Source organism: Manacus candei, unplaced genomic scaffold (assembly GCF_025592945.1).
Source record: "Manacus candei isolate 608988 ecotype Guabito, Panama unplaced genomic scaffold, ASM2559294v1 h1tg000054l, whole genome shotgun sequence".
NCBI lineage: Eukaryota > Metazoa > Chordata > Aves > Passeriformes > Pipridae > Manacus > Manacus candei.
Genome location: NW_026138102.1, coordinates 1095086 through 1117486, shown reverse-complemented (window position 1 = coordinate 1117486; position 22401 = coordinate 1095086). Strand labels below are relative to the sequence as shown.

The 22401-nt window shown below is 44.2% G+C and overlaps 1 protein-coding gene across 7 annotated transcripts in view; it reads left to right on the top strand.

Annotated features, from left to right (window-relative positions):
- The window catches only part of SLC45A4 (solute carrier family 45 member 4), an 88384-nt gene that overhangs the window by 22168 nt on the left and 43815 nt on the right, over positions 1–22401 (top strand). Inside the window, exons 1-2 of one of the 7 annotated variants that reach the window (XM_051802068.1) lie at positions 432–550; positions 2707–2831. The exons of 2 other annotated variants lie outside the window; for them this stretch is intronic. The gene's annotated coding sequence lies outside the window, so the exon portion shown is untranslated. Of the gene's footprint in view, positions 1–383; positions 566–1444; positions 2832–9481; positions 11093–22401 lie in introns of those variants that run through there. 4 more of the 7 variants (XM_051802065.1, XM_051802069.1, XM_051802067.1 and 1 more) reach the window with 4 other exon arrangements.

The following is a 22401-nucleotide window of genomic DNA, read 5'->3' as shown; positions in this document are numbered from 1 at the left end:
TTGTGCAGGACCAGCAGTCGGACTCGATGGTCCCTGTGAATTTTCAGTGTGATTCTGTGGCTCTGTGGCTCAGTGACACCTGCCCCGCCATCCCCCTCCCCGGCTCCCCTCAGGTGGGCGCCCCTGGGGGGGACGCCAGGGTGCCTCCGTAGCCCCCCGCCCGTCACCAGACAACGCCCCCCGCCCCCTCCCCAGCGAGGCCACGCCTACTCATACATATTCATGATGCTCCGTGCCACCCCTCAGAGAGACCACGCCCCTCATTGCATATTCACGACGCACCCCCTAGACCCCAACGGGGAGGCCACGCCTCTCGTTGCATATTCATGATCGGGGGCGGGAGGGGGCGGAAGCGGAAGCGGAAGCGGTGCCGGTTCCCCAGGTCCCGGTTATAAAGCGGCCGCCGCTGCCCCGGAGCCGCCGCGCTCGCGCCGCCGCCGCCCGTGACTGCGTCCCTTCCCCACCGCCCTCCCTCACCCCCTCACCCCCCCTCCGCCGCACGGAGCAGGTCCCGGGTGCTGGGGGAGACCCGGGGGCAGGTAAGGGGGGCGTCGGGGTGTGAAAGGTGATTGGAGCGAGGAGGAGGTGTGGGAGAGTGGGGCGGCTGGGAGCGGTGGGGGGAGGGAGGTCAGGGCTTGGTGGGGGTGAGGGAGCGTTTGAGGTGAGGGAGATGAGGGGCGAAGGGGAGAGGGAGATGAGGGGCTTGGGGAGAGGGAGATGAGGGGCGAAGGGGAGAGGGAGATGAGGGGCGAAGGGGAGAGGGAGATGAGGGGCGAAGGGGAGAGGGAGATGAGGGGCGAAGGGGAGAGGGAGATGAGGGGCGAAGGGGAGAGGGAGATGAGGGGCGAAGGGGAGAGGGAGATGAGGGGCGAAGGGGAGAGGGAGATGAGGGGCGAAGGGGAGAGGGAGATGAGGGGCGAAGGGGAGAGGGAGATGAGGGGCGAAGGGGAGAGGGAGATGAGGGGCGAAGGGGAGAGGGAGATGAGGGGCGAAGGGGAGAGGGAGATGAGGGGCGAAGGGGAGAGGGAGATGAGGGGCGAAGGGGAGAGGGAGATGAGGGGCGAAGGGGAGAGGGAGATGAGGGGCGAAGGGGAGAGGGAGATGAGGGGCGAAGGGGAGAGGGAGATGAGGGGCGAAGGGGAGAGGGAGATGAGGGGCGAAGGGGAGAGGGAGATGAGGGGCGAAGGGGAGAGGGAGATGAGGGGCGAAGGGGAGAGGGAGATGAGGGGCGAAGGGGAGAGGGAGATGAGGGGCGAAGGGGAGAGGGAGATGAGGGGCGAAGGGGAGAGGGAGATGAGGGGCGAAGGGGAGAGGGAGATGAGGGGCGAAGGGGAGAGGGAGATGAGGGGCGAAGGGGAGAGGGAGATGAGGGGCGAAGGGGAGAGGGAGATGAGGGGCGAAGGGGAGAGGGAGATGAGGGGCGAAGGGGAGAGGGAGATGAGGGAGGTGAAGGGCTGGTGAAGGCAAGGAAGGGTTTGAATTGAGGGAAATATGGGGTTGGTGAAGGTGAAGAAGGATTTGGAGTGAGGGAGGTGAAGGGCTGGTGAAGGCAAGGAAGGGTTTGAATTGAGGGAAATATGGGGTTGGTGAAGGTGAAGAAGGATTTGGAGTGAGGGAGGTGAAGGGCTGAATGTGAGGAACGGTTTGGGGAGAGGGAGATGATGGGTTTGGGGTGAGGGTGATGAAGGGCTAGTGAAGGTGAGGAAGAGTTTGGGGTGAAGGTGAGGAAGGATTTGGGAGGAGGGAGGTGAAGGGCTGAAGGTGAGGAAGAGTTTGGGGTGAGGGGCTGAGAAGCTTTTTTGGATGAAGGAGTTAAGGGGCTGGAGAGGTGAGAAAGCAGTGAGGAGCTTTGGGATGTGGGGTATGTGAGGCCATAAAGATGGAAAGGGAATGAGGACCTTGGGGGTGAAGAAGATATGGGGCTACAGAGGTGGAAACTGGAAATGTTATGTGCTGTGGTGAGGGATTGGGCCAAAGGAGATGCTGGGCTGCAGAGATTGGGAAGGGGTAAGGAGTGAACAGTGGGATGAGTAAGGTGAGGTTGGAGAGACTTCTTTGGGGTGTCTGTGATAGTGAGTCCTACAGAGGTGAGGATGAGAGAGGTGGCTTGTTGCCCCTTTGGGATTGTGTTGGGTGGAGACTGTGCTGAAGGAGGACCTGACAAAGGGACCAAAGATGGAAAGTAGTGTAGTTTTTCAGACTATTAAGCATCACTGGCTTGCCATTTGAATAATTCCACACTTAATCTGTAACCTGATCTCAATGGTTTATCATAAAACAGTCTCCCTTGCCTGATAGGATGGTGGGAGGGTACTGGGGGAATAAATTAGCACTTAACTCTTAAATCTCTCATGACAGCAGCACTTTTCCTTAAGATGATGTTATCAGTGATTTGCAGCTCTAAGATGCCTTAATTTAGTACTTTTAGCAGGTGCAGAAACTGCTTGGCTTTGAGAAATCCTCTCCCTGTGGGGCAGTTTTCTGTTGGAGTGATTTGCCTCCAGTATTCTTTATGTATAGAGGGGAAAAAGGAGGGGAGGAAGAGTTTTAACCAAGGCTCTGACTTGGCACTGGGTGCTGTGAGTGAATCAACGTTGCTGGAGCTTGGCTAATGCAGGGAATTACAAATGGGAGAGGATGGGAAATATATTGCAGGACGTTGAATGTTGGACAGGGGAGATGATTTTCTCTCCTTCAGGAAAGGAGATGTTGCAAGAAGTGGATCTGCAGGGACAGGCAGCACTAGGTGCAGAGCACAGACAAATAACTGCAGCATGATGAGGATCCATGGGAAGGAACTGCACTGTTACAGGATGTATCCTTTCTGCTCTGTAAGAACTGCTCCAGTGTGAGCTGCGTCATGTTCCACTGCCTTGATCAGACAGTGCTGCTAAAATATTTCATGAGATATGGCTTGAGCAGGTGAATTTTTCCTGCTTCCCTTCAGAAGTCAGACTTTTTTTGTAAATACCTGGCAGAGGTGGTTGGTGATGTGATTGCACTGACATGGCTTGTGTGTGCCTTCCTCCCTCCCACCACTATTGCGAAAACAAGGTCCTCCTCTCTTGGTTTGTTTAGTGACTGTACTGGATTGATGAAATGTCCAACAGACCTGATTTTTTCCTTCCTAAATAAGAGGTTTCAGACAAGAGATTAAGGTATTTACTCAATGCTTTGGCTATAAATGCTTCCAGAAGTGCATTTTACTGTAAGTTTGAAAAGATGACAGTACCTTAATCTCCTAAAACTGCATCCAGTAGTCTCTGAGGCATCCAAAAACATATCTGAGTTCCTGTGTCTGTCAAAGGTAGTGGCAGCTGCTGTCTTGGAAGCGAGAGCTTCATTCCTCTATTAATGAGATTAAATTGGATATTTAAGGGAGTTTTCATGACAAAATAACAATTTCCATGATGTAATGGATGGGATCAGTGGAACAACTTCTATTTTAGTTTGCTGTTTGTAATGTCAGGGACTGGTTTACACGAGTTGGCTCGTGCCCCTCCTAGCAAGTAAATGATAGCAGTTCTCATGCTCAATTATGTATGACTGAGGCATCTTCAGTAAAAGGAAAATGTAATGGTTCTATGGATAAACCCTCCTGTGTAACTGTGGGTTAACCCCTGCAGGACCCTACTGCTCCTTGGAAGTCTGTTGCTGAGAAAGGAATGAGCAGTACCTGCTCATCTTGCTTGGATGCTGTGGGGACTGCCTGCAGTCAAGGGCAATCCCCTCCCTCCAAATTGAAATATGCCTTAAAAATTCAGTCAGTCTTCAATACAGTTGTATTATCCTGCCTTATGCTGACAAGGGAGGTTGTCTTTTGCTGGAGGTGTCCTTCCTTAGTGGTGAGAAGGTGGCAAGAACACTGACTGACAGCTGGTGAACTTGCTGCCCCTTCTGTGTCATGTTACAACAAAACTCATGGAGTGCAACTCTGTTCATGTGCCTTCTCAGTGGGGCAGCACAAGTGGAATATTTTCATGGCATCCAGCGAAGCGTGGTGTAACTCTGACTGAAACAATGCACATGCTTGTATGTCCAAGTGCATGTGACCTTAAATTTTCACACTGAAGCAAATGTTGGAGCCTGTTTGAGGAGCTTTCTGAAGTAACTGCCTTTATTCTTACATGTGGAAATGCAGGCTCTGAGGAGCTTAGAGCAGGCTGAAGTTGGACCCGTCTTACAGGGCTGTGACCTCCGGGGTTAATTACCTTTACACTCGTTCCAGTCCTGGATTCACTGACAGCTACAAAGTTAGGACTTGGTGATTTAATGTGGCTCTGCTTGTGTGCTGGGGTGGGAATGTGTGGACTCTGCCTCTATCCCTGTGTAAATATAAATGGATCATTTATAAAAGTAATGAGAATATTAACGCTGGATGGTACCTGCAGAGTAAGTCACCAGTGAAACTGCATCTAATGTTTGAAAAACCTTCTTAAAGTCAAAATGTGTTGCCAACTGAGTGGCTTAGAAAAGATGTTGAGGCTTTGAGAGGCATCTTATAAATTCTTGGGTGGAAAGATGATGTCTGGAATGACCTGGTAGCTGCTAGGTACTGCCTGCAGTTGTGAACACAGCTGCATGTAACACTTCAGTACTTCCAGTAGACACTGATTTAAGCTATAAACAGTTGCTTTACACAGGAGCATTTGATCTTGTCCAGCTTAGTCTGTAAAATCTGCCTGTGATGTACTGCTGTCATCCTTACTTGAACACCTCATGACTCCCAGCATCAATTCCTGGAGTGGGAAGCCAGTTTCACTCGCAGTCTGTGGGCACCTCTACTTGAACATTAGACAAAACCAGTGCAATCCTTCACATTGCCCATCACAGGCTGCAGCTGGCAGGTCCTTTTGAGCTTAACCAGGGGTCTGTCCCTCTGAACAGCACAAGCCTCCCTAAAATACTCACACCAAATGATCAAGCATGTGTGTTGAGCAGCAGTGCACATGTGCTGGTGTCATGTTTGAAGTGAAAACAAGTTTCACTTGCCCTTCAAACTGACTGCAGTGTGATGGGCTACTTTTAATAGTGTCAAGGCTGTTGGAGTTGAAATGGAGCTTTCCAGTTGATCTGCCAAGAGACCCACTGTGGAAGCAACGGGGCTGTCGTGACAGGGGGAAGCTTTAGCAGCTTGCAGAGTAACAAATAACATGAAGAACTATTTGTGCTGCATTTTAGTTTTGCAAAGGTCATTTCCCATGACCTTTATATCTGTAATACTTGCAAGATCCCAGGCTGTGACCTATTCCAACTATGAGCATAAGATTCATCAAAACTGCAATGGAACAGCCTTGTGTGCAGTCATTTCCCTTAGAGATGGGTTAACTGATTTGATACAGATTCTGTTGGAGGTCCTGGTCCTTCAATTTAGTGTCAGCCTTACTGAACACTTCCACTCAATCTGTTGATTTGAGGATTACAGAGTGTAGCAGTCATAGCTTTCTTTAATATAACAGCACGAAACTGGTATGAGTGGTTGAAAAAATCCTTCTCCTAAGCAGAGCATTACACCTGCCTGGTAACTGCTGTATTGAGTCCAATAAATTTCTAATGGAGTTGTGTGTTTAGGTCTCCATGCAAAAGCAGAAAACAAATGATTCTGGTGTGTCCAGTTGTCAGAGTTGAAGCAGAATGCTGTCAGGATGAGTGATACCACATGTGTAGCTTGACAGATAGCTCATGTTTCAGCCTGAGAGTCACCTTCCTGACAGGAGATCCTGGAGACCCCAGAAACCAAGCCTGGAAGCAGACCCTGCTCAGCTGTGGAGTGCTGTGAACTAAAGACTTAGCATGTTTTTAGTAAGCTGCTGCTGGTTGGGTGACTCTTACAGTCAGCAGCTTATCAGTCACCCACACATCTTGTTTGGGTCACAGCCCTGCTTGGAGTAACCACCCAAAACTTCCACTGGTAACAGATATCATGTTCTACATCTGGGACTGTTAGGGGCTCCTGAATCCAAGCACTGGATAATTATTACTATTCTGAATAAACTGATTGCTCTGAAGTGTGGTACAGAAGCATAACACTACTCCAAGTGGATCAAGATACTCTGCATGAAAAAGAGCTGAGTTCATACTATTAAATCTAGAGCTCAGATAGAGTTGCCTGAGACTGAATTTGCCTTGAGTTAAAAGCTGAACTTTGGGCATCTCAGCGATGGGTTCAGAGCTCTGCAGTGTCTGAGCCATGGAGTGGTTTGTGCTGTGAACTGGCACACGGGAGCTATTAACTAAAGCCCCTTGTTGCTGGTGCTTCCAACAAGTGCTGTGCAGTCATTTAGACTGCCACTGGCATACGGCTTTATAACAACTTGGGACAAGCAGCCAGGTTTCCTCATCAAACTTGCGCTTGGCAAGTGACTCTGGCAAGCACCAGGACACAGGGCTTTTGTTGGGTAATGATGGGGTTTGGCTTAGGATCTGCTCCTGACCTTGGTTTTCCCTCAGTGGCACGTAGTCTGCTCCAACATGAATATCAATGTATAGATGATGGGAAGTTGGTCTCCACAGTTTGGACAACTAATAAAACTTAAAACCCAGTTAAATCTGGGGAAGACTTGATTTCCAGGACTCCTATCTATGAAGGATACAGACTATTAAATTGATCTCTTTAGCTTTAGGAGATCTGGCTGACCCAACACTTTAGGCTTGACTCAGCCTCCTTTGCAGTGTTGTATGAAGACTGACTAATCTGGTGGCCTGAGGTGCTCTGGGAATGGACTGAGACATACTTTCCTTGCACGACTGCAATTGTGAGTCAATAGCTGCTGCTCGTGTAGCAAGGCATAAAAGGGCAGGAGATAAAGCTTAGCCCTAAGGAATAGACCAAAGATGCTTCTAAGAAAGCCTTGGTGTGTAAATGGCAGCAGGAAAGCATTACCCCAAACTGTTTTGCTGAAGTCTGAGGTGGATTTTATCAGTGTTCTGGGGAAAGTAAGGCTGGTGCTCTCAGCAGAGTGGAGAGAGGACCTAGTTTCCTCATCTTGTTTTAAATGAGAGCTCTAATGTTTTTGTAACTGAAATTGAAACCAGTGTTATGCTGACCCTGCATATTTTCTATCCTCTGCTGGCTGGCCTGGACTACTTCTGCATGCAGTATAGTTCATTTATTTTGGAGACTTGAAAACAAGCCATTATCACCCTCTGATGCCAGATAAATAAATGATCTAACTGGGGGCCGAGCCCAAAGTGCTCTTTTACAAAAGCACAACTGCATGTCACACTTATCTTCTGCATTCTGTCCTTGAATATATGATCAGTCTTTCTGGACCACATCCAGAAAACAGTGGCTTAACCCAGCAAGCGATGACCGCAGAGCAGTCAGATTTCTGTGCCACTTAATTTCCTATCATCACTTATGCTCAGAAAACAATCTTCCAGAATACACTTAATCTGCTTAACCTACAACTTGCTTATCAATCATACGGGAGTACAAATAGCAGGAACAGGAATTAACTATTAAATAGTCTTGATGCTGGTTCTTTGCTTCCAGGTAATGAGAGTTTCAGGGATTTGTTGGGTGGGGAGAAGGCACATATGCTGGGTAAAAAATACTCCTCCCATTTTATGAGGGGAATATCTGAGCAAGTACACTGGCCTGAGCAGTCTGGCTCTGGGTACTCCCAGAGGAGTGATTTGACAGTCTGAACTATTGCTCCTTGGAGTAGTGTGGCTGGCCAGCTAACTCCCAAGAGTTCAAAAAATAACCCAAAACAAATGCACAAACTTGCTTTAACACCAGCACATCTAGTGCACATGTCCCATTTGCAGTCTGAAATGTATCTGGGGGAATCAGCTTGTGCTATGGGCTTGTTCTTTTTCTTGGCTCTTGTGCTGCTTCTAACTGTGGTGTAGGGAGGGAATAGGCTTGCATTTCTCAGCACTGGAGGTATCTTGATTGTTTCTTAACATTGTAGCACTTCCACCTGCCTAAAAATCAAAGCATTTTCTTCAGTGGGCTTAAAAAGAGTGAATGGGCAGTTACTTATCTGTCCCCTTCATGTTCCCACATTTATTTCTGGCCTTAGGAGCTTGTTTTGCTGCTTTGCTTTCAAATCACCTTCCCAATTTGTCATCTTCCCGTTTTGTCTGTTCAAAACTTTTCATGTGCAGCTGCACAGGAGTAGATCTCTCAGTCAACAGGAGAAATGGAACTGAATCAGATAAGGTATGTCCTCTTCCAGATGGTTGCTCTGCAATAATTTGTGTGGCAGTTCAGGGTGCCATTTGAAAATAAGCCTTTTGACCCTGTAGTACTAGTAAGTTCTAGTCTTCTTTGTATGCATATGACCTGGACACTACCACAGCCTTTCAGTTGTGTAGTGGTCCCCAGTGAAGCTATATATAAAAGGGTTTGAGTTCCCATACAGTGAATTTTGTCCTAACATCTTCCCCAGGTGGCCATTCATCTAGTGACCTTGGTATTATATGGTTAGTTATCTCTTACTAGTTAGGAACAGTAGGATATACTCGTGGGCAAGTAATAGTCTTTGATGTGATGGCTTAAGATAAAGCCTCACTGCTTTGTCTCAGCATATTCTTAGCCTGTTCATGGCTAGATCTCAATAATATCACTTTGTCTACATAAAACCTAATGAGTCTTAGGGGTGTTCAGTATAAACTTGACTCTGTACTCCTTGAACAGATTTCCTTGCATCATCCCACCTATGTACAAGTCACTTCATGGAAAGATAGGCTCACACAAAAAACTTCCAATGCTCAATAGCTGCAAACTATTAAACATGTACTTTCATCAGCCTACAAACTTCCAGGTCATTCCAGCAGCCCAACCTGCACAGTATTTCCCTGAACTGCACTTAGTAGCTTTCTCTTCCTCATTAACTATGCTCCTAAATTAACACTTTCTAAGAGGTCAGTTCCAGTGCCATGTTAATGCTGGTTACTGAATAACTGGTTGTAATTAATGTGTGAATTTATCATTGCTACAATAATGACTACACTGTTTCCTGCACTTCAGCCTCTTTCAGGAGCTTTTGGTGAACACTCCTGTCTGCGTGGCTCTGTGAGGAGCCTGTGTATTGCTGAGTATCACTTGCAGGACCCTTCAATGAACCTGACAAGTTGCCTTAATTGTGGATCACAACCTCCTTCTGCCTGTTTGGAATTTAGTGATTGATGTGTCCCTGAAGGTCTTTGCTGATTTCTGAAGTTTAGGGGCTTTCCTGGTTACAGCCACTTGATGGGAAGTGGTCAAACATTCCAACTGGAGAAAGCTTTAAGTCCCCACATAGTAATTACAGTATTGACTGGAGATATATATATATATATGTATATATATATATATATACAGACACACACACCATAGCTCAAAGAAGACAATTTTTTTAAGTAAATAGGGAATAAGATTTCAACTTCACATGCAGAAATTGCTGCTGTCCAAATGAGTTGGAAATCTCACCTTAGGAAACAGGATAAGAAAGCTGCTGCAATTCTGTGCTTCAGGCATTCTCAGTTTGCCTTGTATGTGAAAAAAAGTCTCATCTAGAGGTGTTGGTAATGGCTCCCCAAACTTCAATACTAAAAGCATATTGTCTAATAAGGGCAGAGTCTAATGTCATTATGTTTAAATACTTCAGCTCTGTATTTATAAAATTGCCATGCAATTTACTGTCAGTCTTGCATTTAAATTGGTGTGGTCAGGGTGGAAGTACTGTGCAAATGAAAGCAACACTTTGTTTGTCTCCAGTAGCAGCATTCAGTTCATTAATATTGCATATACCTGTAACTTGGAAAATTAGTTGGAAGCCTACCTGTGGCAAATATTAAATAAAAATGGGTTCCTTCCTTTTGCATCAATGACTGTCCAGCATAATTTTTAATTCTTACCTGGTGCAGTTATACCAGTGCCATTATAATGCTTCATTTTCTTGCTGGCTGTTGATGTAGGGATTAAATAACTTCCTTTCTCATTGTCTGGGTAATAGTCATATCTTTTCAAAGAATGAGAATAACAAGAACACTGGCCAACTCTTGGCTTTCACCAGAGAAATTTTTAAAATGTTGGACTAGACTGAGAGCAAAGCAGGAAGCCAAGGCTGGAAAATTCTCTGCTCTGTCCTATCTGATAAAGCAAGAGCCCAGAACTTTCCTTCCTTAATTTGTTAGCCTCACACGGCAAACTGGAGCTCTAAGTTGTTTGATGTGAGCAGCTAAGACTACAGCTATACAAATCTGACATTTTGCATCTGAAAGGACCTGGGTTTGTAGTAATGCTGTGACCCTTCCAGCCTTGCAGGAAGGAATGAAAATCCAGCTTACGTGGGTGATGAATACATCTCACATTGCTTATATCTGGGCCTGTAATATAATGTTACAGCTGCACTCCCCAGACTGCTAAGTAGGAGTTTAGGCACAGAATTAAACTGTAGATTGTGCAGGCAAAGCCTGAAGGTCTGAGTAGCTCTTTTGATCACTGAGGTGCAGTGTCACAGTATGTGGGCAGGATGTATCCAAAGTGACAGACGAGTGTCACTGTTCGCAGTCTCGTGGGATTCGAAGTGTGGCTCCAGTGTAGAGCTGCCAATGCTTCTGAAATCAGTGTCATCTCAGCAAATGGTAGTCAGGCCTGCTCCTCCTGGTAGGAAGTGTTTAATAAAAAGCATGTGAGAAGGCACATACATGTGTGCAGTTTATTTTCTGTTCAGCAGAGAAATCTGGGATCAGGCCACTCAAGATCCTGTCCGGATGGCTGACTTCCCCCATGTGTGTCCTAAAGTAAACTGGAGTCTTTTTGATTGCATTATTTTTCAGAAGGAATTTACATTTTGTACCTGGGAGAGCTGTCTCTGCTAATTCCAGTTCCATGTTTTGAAGGCTGGTAACACTTTATTTGCAGAGTTTTGGTCTCCATTCCAGTGAAGGTTTGAGCGTGGATGATGCTTACAGGACAAGTATTCTTCCATCAGGCAAAATACAGGATATAGTTGCACATTTTATATTCATCCTGTTTCTCCAGACTTCACATGTGAGTGGTGAGCAAGGGCACACCAAGTCCTCAGAGGAAGATGGAAAAGCTTTCCTGGCCAAGACTTGTTTGAGTTATCTCTAGTCAGTGTGAACTGCAGTGTGTGTAAGTAGGAAGAATTGTACAGGCACCACATGAACTCTTTTCCTGCAGGATTTGGTCAGAGCACAGTCCAAAAAAGGCCATGATTGGGGGTTTGATCCCCGTAGGGGCCATTCACTTACAATTCAGACTCAATGATCCTTGTTGGTCCCTTCCAGCTCAGAATATTCTGTGATTTAGTTTTTCCTGCTAAACTAGGAATTTGTTATCCCCTAACTGTCTATCCAAATTAACTTAAACTCACTCCACTGTTTGATTTCAAACCAGGATGCAAGATAAGCATAGTGATGTCACATCACAGCTGTTTTAATGTGGAACTGAAGCTTAAATTTAAGTATCTTTTTGCTTAAAAGGAAAGGTTTAAAACAAAATAGAAGTGACCTTTCGAATTATGACTGGTTTACTACATGATCATCTGTACTTCTCTAGAGAATGTGTTTTGCAGAAATATTTATGTAGAGGTAATACATTGAACTTTGAAATTTGTTGCTGGAAGAATAAAAACTTAAAGCTCTTACAGGATGATAAATGCATTTCACTTAAATGACATAAGAGGGATGTGGTGCCCGTTTTATCTATTAAATTTTGACTGCTATACAAAGCAACATTAAAATATTTCAAGTCTATTTAGGCTCTTAACCTAAAACATTTAAGGATTTCTTATGCTTAACTGCTGATTGCTTTAATCAAATCTTATTCCTCCCAAAAATCTGGCAGGTGATTGTTCAAATGGTAAACACATTAGTTTATTGCATAAGCTGGTCCTGTAATTGAAAAAGTAAAATGACTAAGCACAATGTTCTCAGTAAAGATGCCAAAATAAAATACAGCCCAGAAGGGCAAGCCATGCTTTTCATTAAAATAAGCTTCAATAACCATGAAATTTATCACCCTAAGGGCTTCCTCACTCTGACAAGCAATTAAAGTGTAAAATGTCAAATTCCTCTATGTACTGACCAGTGACTTGCATCAACTTTAAGATCTTTTTTTAGTCAAATAGTAGATGTACTTTCTTGTTCACAAGCTACAAGAAATTGAGTTTTCTTTTTCAGCTTCCTGTGTTACTGCTGAAGGCTCACACCTACACATGCAGCACTTGCAAATGTCTGTGCCTTTGTGTGTCCTGGTAGGTGGGAAACTGTGTGCTCACAAGTGAAGATGTAAGAATGGCAGGGAGCAACCTCAGCTGGTAGAGCCATGGGATGTTGATCCATGAGTGTGGCAATGAAGGAGTGAACCTGCTTGTTGTCTTCCTCATGAGGGATAACAATTCTGTTACTGGTGTAGAAAATATGCTTTAATTCTGGTTACAGCTTGGGCCAATCATTACCTTTCTGATGAAGAAGAGATCACTTCATGTTGTCCTTTCAACAGCTTTCATACTTAAAACCCTCTGTCAAGCTTTTGTTTAGATAATTAGAATAATATGCCCTTCAGACTTTGTAGTCACATCTTCTGGCTCCTGTCCTTTTGATTATTTCCTCTCTCAGTTTTTTCTGGTTGTACAGCGTGCTCTGCTCACTGAAGTGTTTGGCTTGAAAGTTGTTGTGATTTGATGAGGAATTATTAGTCATGTGAGGTGCTCCTCACTCTAAGAGAACATCAGAATAAAAGTGAGAATATCTCCTTTCAACAGGTTACTGACTTGGGTTCTGCTTCTCTGCTGTAATCCACAGGTCTTCTGAAAAATGTGTAATCCCTTCTCTAGTTGACCTGCTTTCAGGAGCAGTGTTTCCATCAACGTTTGCTGGTTTTTGTTTTTATTTCACACTATCCTTTGCAATCCTCACAGATCTCTGTTCACTACACCTGCTCTCAGTGCATGAGCTGATAATACTTCTGGACCAACACCAGAAAGCTCCTGAAACCCTACTTGGAAATACTGTTTTGGAGTCAGCTGCTCTTCACAGCAAAAGTTGTGGAAGCTGCTGTTGTAATGTCCTCTAAGTCCACCTGAGCATCCTACCCACACTGGTTTCATCTAAGGTTGACAGAGCCTGAAAATAGACATACATGGCACATACTACAGCTTTTTAGTAAAATCTGTGAAATCCTACATGACTGCTAATTTATTAAAACCTGCAAGTGTTTCAGAGTAGGATTTTTCCTGGAAGACTTCTTGAGTGACCAAATCAGGCAATTCTAGTTGTCCAGAATCAATTCTAAAATCTCTGACTGGAACCAGAGGTCTATAACAAGCTATCCAATATGCCAAAGTGCTTACAAAGGCTTTTAGAAATTCTAGGGAAAATTAATGTCACCACAGCATGACCAGGATTACTGCCAACTGCTCAAAGCCTTGATATTTTTGGTTTTCCTGCTCTTAACACCCCTATACTTTAAGCAGGTGTAGCAGCTCAAATACTTAGGACTAATATGCACACCATTATGTCAAGGTAACAACTTTTTATCTGATTTTCAAGGACTTGGCCAAGAATGTGGTGAAGTTGAATGATAAGTCTGCTCATTTCCACAAACTGTTGCCTATAAACACCTTGCAGACATTGAGGGAACCAGCCCAAAGCAGCAAAATAATTCAGGGGTGAATGTTCTATCCCTTATCAACTCCATGTGTGATAAATGGATTTAGCTGGTTCTAATGTTAGACAAAGGAATCTGTAAGTGTTAACTGTCTTCATGGGAACTGGGTTGGAAGCCAAGCCACTATCTTGTACCAGAATAAACTGATAAGAGAATACATTCAGTTAAAAGTAGAGCAGTTCTTTAAAGAAATAGTCTGAAGACCTAAAACTCTTGAAGAAGTTGAGATTAGGTAATGTTATGTGCAGTATTCATTCAACCTGACTACTTTAATTTTGCAACTTTTACTCATCCCTTTGTTGTAGAAATTACAACTGTCCTGCTGTTTTCTCCCACAGGTGCAAGCCTGTGATTTCCTCTGCAGCACAGAAAGAAAACACCTCTTTGAAATTCATCTAGTCAAAGACACCAAACAGCCTCAGCCAGGTGTTTGTGTGTTGACATCATACCTGGTCTGAGCTCTGCCATTAGTGATGCTCCTTGCTTGGGATGCTACTGTGGGCAGTGGTCATCTCCTGGAAGATGAACATCAAATCAGTTTTGAAAATGGAACAATTTAATATATTATTGCAAATAGAAGCTTGGAATAGTAAGTTGTAAGTTGATTAGGAGTGACAGGTCAGGGAGCTGGAAGTGTAGCATCTGGAATATTGTAAGGTCAGGCTCAGTTTTCCGGAGAAAGTGAGAAGACTGTCCATTATACTTTTAAGATCAGAGAACAGAAAGCACTGAGAGCTTACAGAGCTGAATGCCCTACCTTGCGGTGTGCCTGTTCTCAACAGCTGCTGCTGGACCACAAAGATGATTAAACCAGAGAAAAGAGTAGAGACTAAAAATCTTGTACTGGTATTTCTTCTACTGCATGAGCAGAGCAGCAGAGATGAATCCAAACTGAATGTGAGTGCAGCAGGATGAGGAAAAGTCAGTGATGCGACCACAAACTTTAAGCAGTTTAATAAAGGTGTGTGCATGACAGAAGATGAATGAGAGCTATTTAACTTTCTTCATGAAGCCCACACTGTTGCTAGATGTTATTACTCAAGTGTAGAGAATGCTCCTATCAAACTGTTGAAATTCATAAGCAGGTATCTTCAGTGCATTGAAGGCAGCATTCATGTATCAGCTCTCAGTTTGGTCAGCTGTTCCTCTCTTACGTTCTGGAACAGCTCTACAGCCCTCAGATGGGAGGTCTTTTAATGTCAGGTGCTTGTTAGACTAATCTCAAGACTTCTCTGAGCAAGACAATTCTGTTCCTGTTTATCCTTCAAATCAACCCCCACCAAACACTTACCAAACTGTAGTTGTTGTTCCTTTTAAAGAGGTGATACTCAAAGTCTTCATCTGTATTCACTTGACCAGTTCTCGGATCCTAGATTTAAGTGGTAGCTGTAATTTGCACCTACTCACATAGTCTGTGGAGTCCCTTTTATATTCCTTCCTCGGAAGATGGCTTACACCGACTCAATGTGTATCTTGGTGTCTCCTTAAACAATAGAGGCACAAAACCAAACTTATCTTGTCAGGTGTTCAGGTTGTTGCTTCTTTCTCTGGATTTCCCACTCGGCTTGAGATTTCAGGATCTATCCAGGGTATTAGAATGAGCAACAAAGATTGCTTGTTCTCTGAGTATACTTCTTAGAGAGGATCCCATGCCTTTCTGAGGATATTAGATGTCTAGTAGGATAACCTGCCAGCTCAACTGTTACATTTCAGTATTGTGCTATTCTGTGCTCTGGAATTCTGGCATTTCCCTCGTTTTGCTCTTTTCATGCGCTGCCTGCAAATATTAAAGCAACTCTACCTGCTCAGAGAAATGCCGGTGATACTATCTGACCACAAATTCATTCTGCCTCTGAGAATGATCTGGAAAGGCACTCTGGCTGGTATGCAATTAGCCTTGCATAAAGAAACAACCACTAGATTAGCTTTGTTTTCTAGACAATCAATCATGTTTGTATAGGCTGAACCTTTCACTGCCCTGTTCTTTATGCCAGCAGCCCTGCTTTGAATCTTACAGGTAAATTACATTGGCTAGGACTTGTTGACTTTAAATATCATTTTTATGCAAAGAAACTCTCTCCTTCCTAAAAGAAGCCTGCCTAGTTCTGTAGAAACTATTGCAACAATATTTTGTTCTTATGGATATTCAGGAAAAGCTGCTTTAGTATGTGTAAGATTAATTCACTGAGGATGTCTTAGGTAATTCAAAGCTGCATTATCTGATAGTAACCTCGAACAGAAAATGCTTGTGAGAGACTGGATGCTTTTCAAACAGCATTTATTTCTTGTTTGGTTTCTGGGTTTGTTTTTTCTTGGGTTTTTTTTGGAGAGAGGTTAATGGTTTATAAGGGCAACCAATATTCAAGGTAGGTAAATGTACATTAACATCTTCACTGCCTTTGCAGCCTGCTTGTGGTAGCCCCAGCTGGCTTGTAACATTGTTATAGTGCAGCTGATGAAACCATCGATTCCTCTTAACCACTCTGCCCCTGGAAAATTGTCCCTGTGGGGATTTAAAGGAGTGCAAGTTCTATGCTCCAGATGATGTGATGATACTTAGAGTTGCATGGATGAGAGATGCCCCCATCTCACAATGCAGCTTTGTCCCTAAAGGATTCTTTGGGTGATATGTAGAGTTTTCCTTGGAGGATGGCAGCTGTATATTGTACAGGAAGAGTTGATGGACTGACAGAGCATGCTTGAATTGTCTGAAAGGGACAGGACCAAACCTAGATGAGATGTGTTTACTTTCGTTTTCACCTGCTGAAAGTGACTGTCAGCTGCAAGAACTGTAGTGATTGCACTGACAGAACAGCAGGATATAAACACTTCTTTGGTGCAGATCTGCTGCAGGTCTCATCCCACAGAGGTCCAGATGTCTGCTGTTAAAGTGGCATGGATGCTGGAGCTTGTACATCCTATAAGAGAAGAACAGCTGACAGTCATTCCCAAATTAGGTAAAAATGCCAAATTGTGACAAGCCTTTGCCAAGTGTTTCGTAGTTCTACAGAGTCACAAATGGAAGAGATCTGTGTCCTCTAAATATTTTCCTGCTAGCTGGTCTTCATGTATCAAGTCCAACTGCCAAGCACTTGTACCCTCTTATTATTTTAGTGTACGTGTCAGTAAATAACTTATCCTGCCAGTTCTAACAGGGTTACAGCTTGGCAAAACACATTGCTAAAATACCATTCCTTCATAATCCAAAATCAAAATATGCCCTGATCAAGCTGCTCTTAAATGTGGCCACCAGCTTTCTACAGGGCTGCTGATAAACCAGCTAAGGCTAAAGCACATTATCTGCAATAAAACTGCCAAAAATGGATGGTTTGTAAATTAGCCCAAGTGTTGTCTGTTCATTACCTGTATTTTTGTCCCCTATAAGGCGTAACCTACTTTACTTGAAGTACTGCTTGTGGAAGTTCTTACTGTATTGTGCCTAAATGCTCTGGATATGGGCTGAAATCAGTGTGGTGATGCAACCCTTCTAAGGACTAATTTAACCATATTAGTGACCAAACAGTATTTCTCTGATTTTCTTAAGGTTTGTTTGTTATTGGGTTTAAGAGGGGATTCTTAATTTCGTTTATCTTACACCTTACTTAAAATATACGGGCTGTGCATCACTGCTAGGTCAGTTCAAATGTTTATTTAAATAATTGAGGACCTAAATCAAATAGCTCTGCTTCATGGCAGTATACATAAACACGTCTGTCACGCTGGTATTTGGGACAGCCTAAAAAACTGGAGCAGGGATCTGCTCAAGTGCTCTAAGCAATGCTTTTTATGGAGTGTGCTTTCTCAACGTGTGTTTGTAACTATTTGTACTTCTAAAGGGAGGCACTGGAGGTGTTTACCGAAGGTGCTGCACCCTAAAACTGCAGTTTTCTCTATTAGCACCACCTCATGCACTGCAGGTGTGGGGCAGGGGGTGAGAAGCAGCTATTTCACCACACCCTTTGCAACGTGGTTTTAGGAGGAGGCGAGATTCCTTTGATGCCAGGGAGGAAGTAAGTAAGAAATAAATTTTTATCTCTAAACACCTTTTATTCATTTCTTTCAGTACTACAGCAGTCAGCTCCATTTAATACTTCGCCAGGGGATGTCAGAATATTTTCCTTGGCCCAGATGGAGGGAAGCTCTACGAGGCTTGGGTGGGGAAGGGAAGGGACCTCTCTCATTTGTGCTGACAAGGACAATTTCCAGCAATCAGGATGAGCCTGTGTGGGCTCACACTGCAGGTTAGGCTGTAAACGGTGGCTTTTTGCCAAGCCATCACAGTGATGAGGGACCCGTTTGATCTGCGAGTCCGCTCAAAGGAGGCAAAATGAGAACACTTAGTGCAAGATGATATAACCAGTTATATATAGTTGTTTACAAGCCCTTCGGAGAATCTGAAATGTGAGAAACCCTCTTCTGCCTTGTTTTGGTTTTTCTCTGAGGGAGTAATTATTTCCTCAGACTTAGTAAAATCCGGTCAAAACCTGTCTTCTCCATCTTTGTTGGAGGGTGAACAAAATTCTAGGGATGTTTTCAAAACCTTCCTTTAATGGAGTTTTCTGAGATTGAATGATGGTAATGCGTTTAGGGACTGGTAATTGGAGATAATTCCAATGAATTAGACTTTACAGACGTTAATGATATGCTAGAGGAAGTCAGCTTACGAAGATCTATGCTGTGCTCTTTTTTTGTCTTGATCTACTGAATAGCTTCTGTAATTGTCTAATACATATTCTGGCAGTATTTGGGTTTCTTAAGCATTTGCAGCATGAAGAAGCCAGCCTGTGAATTTTTAGAGCAGAGAATATAATTGGTTTAAATGCCAGTACGTGAAAATAATGTGCTTTTCATCGTAGGTACAGTAACATCTGCAAGGAATGTCTAACTTTGCAGGTACAGATGAAGTAATCAGCTTGACTACTTTTATGGATGAATATTCATGCAAAACACTACTCTCAACCTATTATAGACAGTATTGCTCATTCTGGAGAGTAACTTGCAAAGGTCACTCTGGTGTACTTCATTTCCCACACTGCAGTCAGGAGGGGACAGCCCTGCTAAAGGAACTTGCTGAAAAAAATGCTACTGCCAACAATGTCCTGATAGGATTATTCTTGCAGCACCAGCCCCACTGGGTTGGACATTGCCCTTCCTCCTGCAGGAAAGTGGGACTGTTGCAGTTAATCTACTTGGTAATGTATTAAGATGTTCTCTGATTGATAGCCTTAGTTTTCTAGCCATTAGGAAATTTGCAGATGACACTAAGTTGGGGGGGAGTGTCAATCAGCTGGAAGGCAGGAGGGCTCTGCAGAGGGACCTGGACAGGCTGGAGAGTTGGGCTGATTCCAGTGGGATGAGGTTCAACAAGGCCAAGTGCCAGGTCCTGCACTTTGGCCACAACAACCCCCTGCAGCCCCATGGGCTGGGGACAGACTGGCTGGAGAGCAGCCAGGCAGGAAGGGACCTAGGAGTTTGGATTGACAGGAGGCTGAACAGGAGCCAGAGTGTGCCCAGGTGGGCAAGAAGGCCAATCGATCCTGGCCTGGATCAGGAACAGTGTGGCCAACAGGTCCAGGGAAGTGATTCTTGCCCTGGACTCAGTGCTGGTGAGGCCACACCTCGAGTGCTGTGTCCAGTTCTGGGCCCTCAGCTCAGGAAGGACATGGAGGGGCTGGAGCAGGTCCAGAGAAGAGCAACAAGGCTGGTGAAGGGACTGGAGCACAATTCCCATGAGGAGAGGCTGAGGGAGCTGGGGTTGTTCAGCCTGGAGAAGAGGAGGCTCAGGGGAGACCTCCTCACTCTCTACAACTCCCTGAAAGGAGGTTGTAGCCAGGTGGGGGTTGGTCTCTTTTCCCAGGCAACTATCAGCAAGACAAGAGGGCATGGTCTTTAGCTCTGCCAGGGGAGGTTTAGGTTAGATATTAGGAAGAAATTCTTTACAGAGGGGCTAATCAGGCATTGGAATGGGCTGCCCAGGGAGGTGGTGGATTCACTGTCCCTGGAGGTGTTTAAGATGAGACTGGATGTGGCACTTAGTGCCATGGTCTGGTAACCACAGTGGTAGTGGATCAAGGGTTGGACTTGATGATCTCAGAGGTCCCTTCCAACCCAACTGATTCTATGATTCTATGATTCTTTTCCTCTGTTCTACCTCATAGAGACAGAGGGAGTGAATCCTTTTATTTCTGATGGGAGATAATGCTCTTGTTCAAGGTTTAAAACCTTAAGGATCCTTTTGTAGGGCATTGCAAGCTGGGCCATATTTAGCTTGAGCCAGACTAAAGTTTTTGCCTATCTGACCAAATCAGTGGGTTTTCTTAGTGAAAGTCATTATTTGCAGCAATGTCAGCCCTTAACAGCGTATTTGCACACTGGGCTGAATAATCTTTGTCGCATGAGTTTTTTAGTTCTTTGTGCTTTTGTGATGACTCAGTTGTTATTTTTTGGTTTTGCAAGTTCTTGGCTGTTAGTGCTTGCTATCTTGCCCTTTACGAGATTTTGAGGGTAGAACCTGCTAACTGGAGATCCAGCTGTCACAAATGAGATATGCCTGTCTTTGCTGTGCTGTGAAACTGCTTCTTTGTGCCTGTTTTTTCTCCAGCATCACTGGTCCCAGCTGTTACGTTTGCCACAAGCTCTGAAGGCTTCTCTATTGCTGTTTATGCCCATACCCCCTTAGCTGTTTACTTTTGCAATGTACCTGTATTACTAAACATGAGGGTAACGTGAGCATCTATGAAGTTTTTAACCATCAGTAAAACAAAAAGTACGTTTAATCAGATAATGCCACCTCTCCAGTTTAACAAAATGAAGTATTTCCTACTAAAAACAGCAGCAGCAGTGATTTAACAATGTAATCTGATCCAATATTAGTAACAGACTGTGCCTTTGGGGAGCAGTATAATATCCAATTCACTGAATAAAGTCTGTCTCACATTAAATTCTGGATCCCTCTTAAAAAGATGGCTTCCCAGAATTGTTTCAGTAATTTCATAAAGACCTGTGATTTCCTACCTCTTTTTCCCAGTAATGAATGGAGAAATTACACTGGCCTCCAAAACACAAAGAATGATTAAATAGTGTTGTCTTACAAAGATGTCACGAGCACCTCCATCTCCCCACCTTACCTCTTGAGCTTTCCATTCCTCCTCATGTGTCTGGGCAGGAAAAAGCCCATCAAGGGAGTTTGTAATTCCCACATTGCCATCTGTGACTGCTTTGCTTCCAGCAGGAGCCAAAATCTTACTCTTGGTCACTTTCTGAGTAAGCTGGGAGGGGGTGGAAGGAGGGTCCCAAGAAAGCCAAGGGGTTTCTAGTCAAGGCCATGTTTTATTTAAACAAGTAGGCAGGAAACCCTCTGGAAGATTGAACATTGGCAGGGCTGGAGTTTGTAAGCCTGTATATGTCAGGTTTGTATCCACACGAAGGAAAGGGTGCAACAAGTCTTCATTAACCCTTTTGAAATGAAGAGGTTCACACCCTTGCTTTTTAGGTTTTGGATTGTGGTTTAGATATTTATTTGCTGGAGGAGTTGAGAATATCAGATGTTCAGCCTTAATAGTAGGAAAGCTGCCAACATCATCTGCTTCTCTTAGATGAATATGTATTTCAAACATTGTGCCCTGGCTTAAACAGAAGGGCAGGGGTTGTAAAAGACAACAACTGACTTACGGTATGTGAAAAGTCCTGAGGGCAGGCAAAAGTTTGTGTTGGAAGAAGTGGAAAAAATGCAGTTTCTCCGTGTGAGGTGGATTGCTCCATATCATTTTAATTCACAACGTGCTGCAGAATGACTTACCCCCGCCCAGACCTTGCTTCGGTGGCCTAAATTGTGTTGTAGCCTCGAAAGTAGGTCATGTTGCAAAAGCACTGTGCTGCTTCCAGTGGCTTTTTTCTTTGTTGCTTTTTTTCTTTTTAAATCTCAGGTTTCAATACGAACTTGCTAAAAATCTCATCTAAGCCTGCAGTCGGTGTCAGTCGTAGGGTTGTTGAGGCGTGGTGTCCTTGTTCAACAAGCTGGCTTATGCTGTTGTGTTTCAATGCCTTTGATTACCTGAATGTTGAATTAGATGTTAGGACATGTCAAATGTGGTTCTTTATTGCACCCAGTTAGCCTTAACCCTTTTGCTTTGGCAGGCTTTTAGTGATTCACAACAGGCCAGGCCAGTTAAATGTAAGACTGGTTTAAAATGAGACGTTGACTTTCAGGATCTGGAGTAACATTGCTCACATATGGGTCAAGTAACATATGGTATAACTGATTTTTAAAAATTATTCCTGAACAAGTGTGGTCTTCTCCCTTTGATAGGGTTAATACAGCTGTGTCTTTAGAAAGCAGTAGCTAAAAACCTTTCTATGTTGGCATTTGACTATGTCAGAAGCCTTAATGGGAATTTAAACAACTACCTGCCTGTGATTGCTGCCCTTTTGAACCAAAGGCCTCATGACTCACCTGTGTGATGGTGCTTCTACAAAGTCACAGAGTTTGAGTCTACACCTTTATGAGGGAGCAACCCAATCAGATCACAGCAGCATTCAGCCCTTCCGCTGAACTTCAAGTAAGTCTGTTGAGCACATTTGTCCAGCTGGGCCAAAAACTCCAGGCATGTTTTCTAGACACTCTTCTTCCTACTGCAGTGACTGAACACTTGAGTACTGACATGGGCCAGAAAAACTTCCCTTGTGGCCAGTTCTGTTACTATAAACAGCTGCTAATAATTAGCAACAGAGCCGCAAAACAACCGGGCAGAAAATAGCTGCCTCTTGGCCGA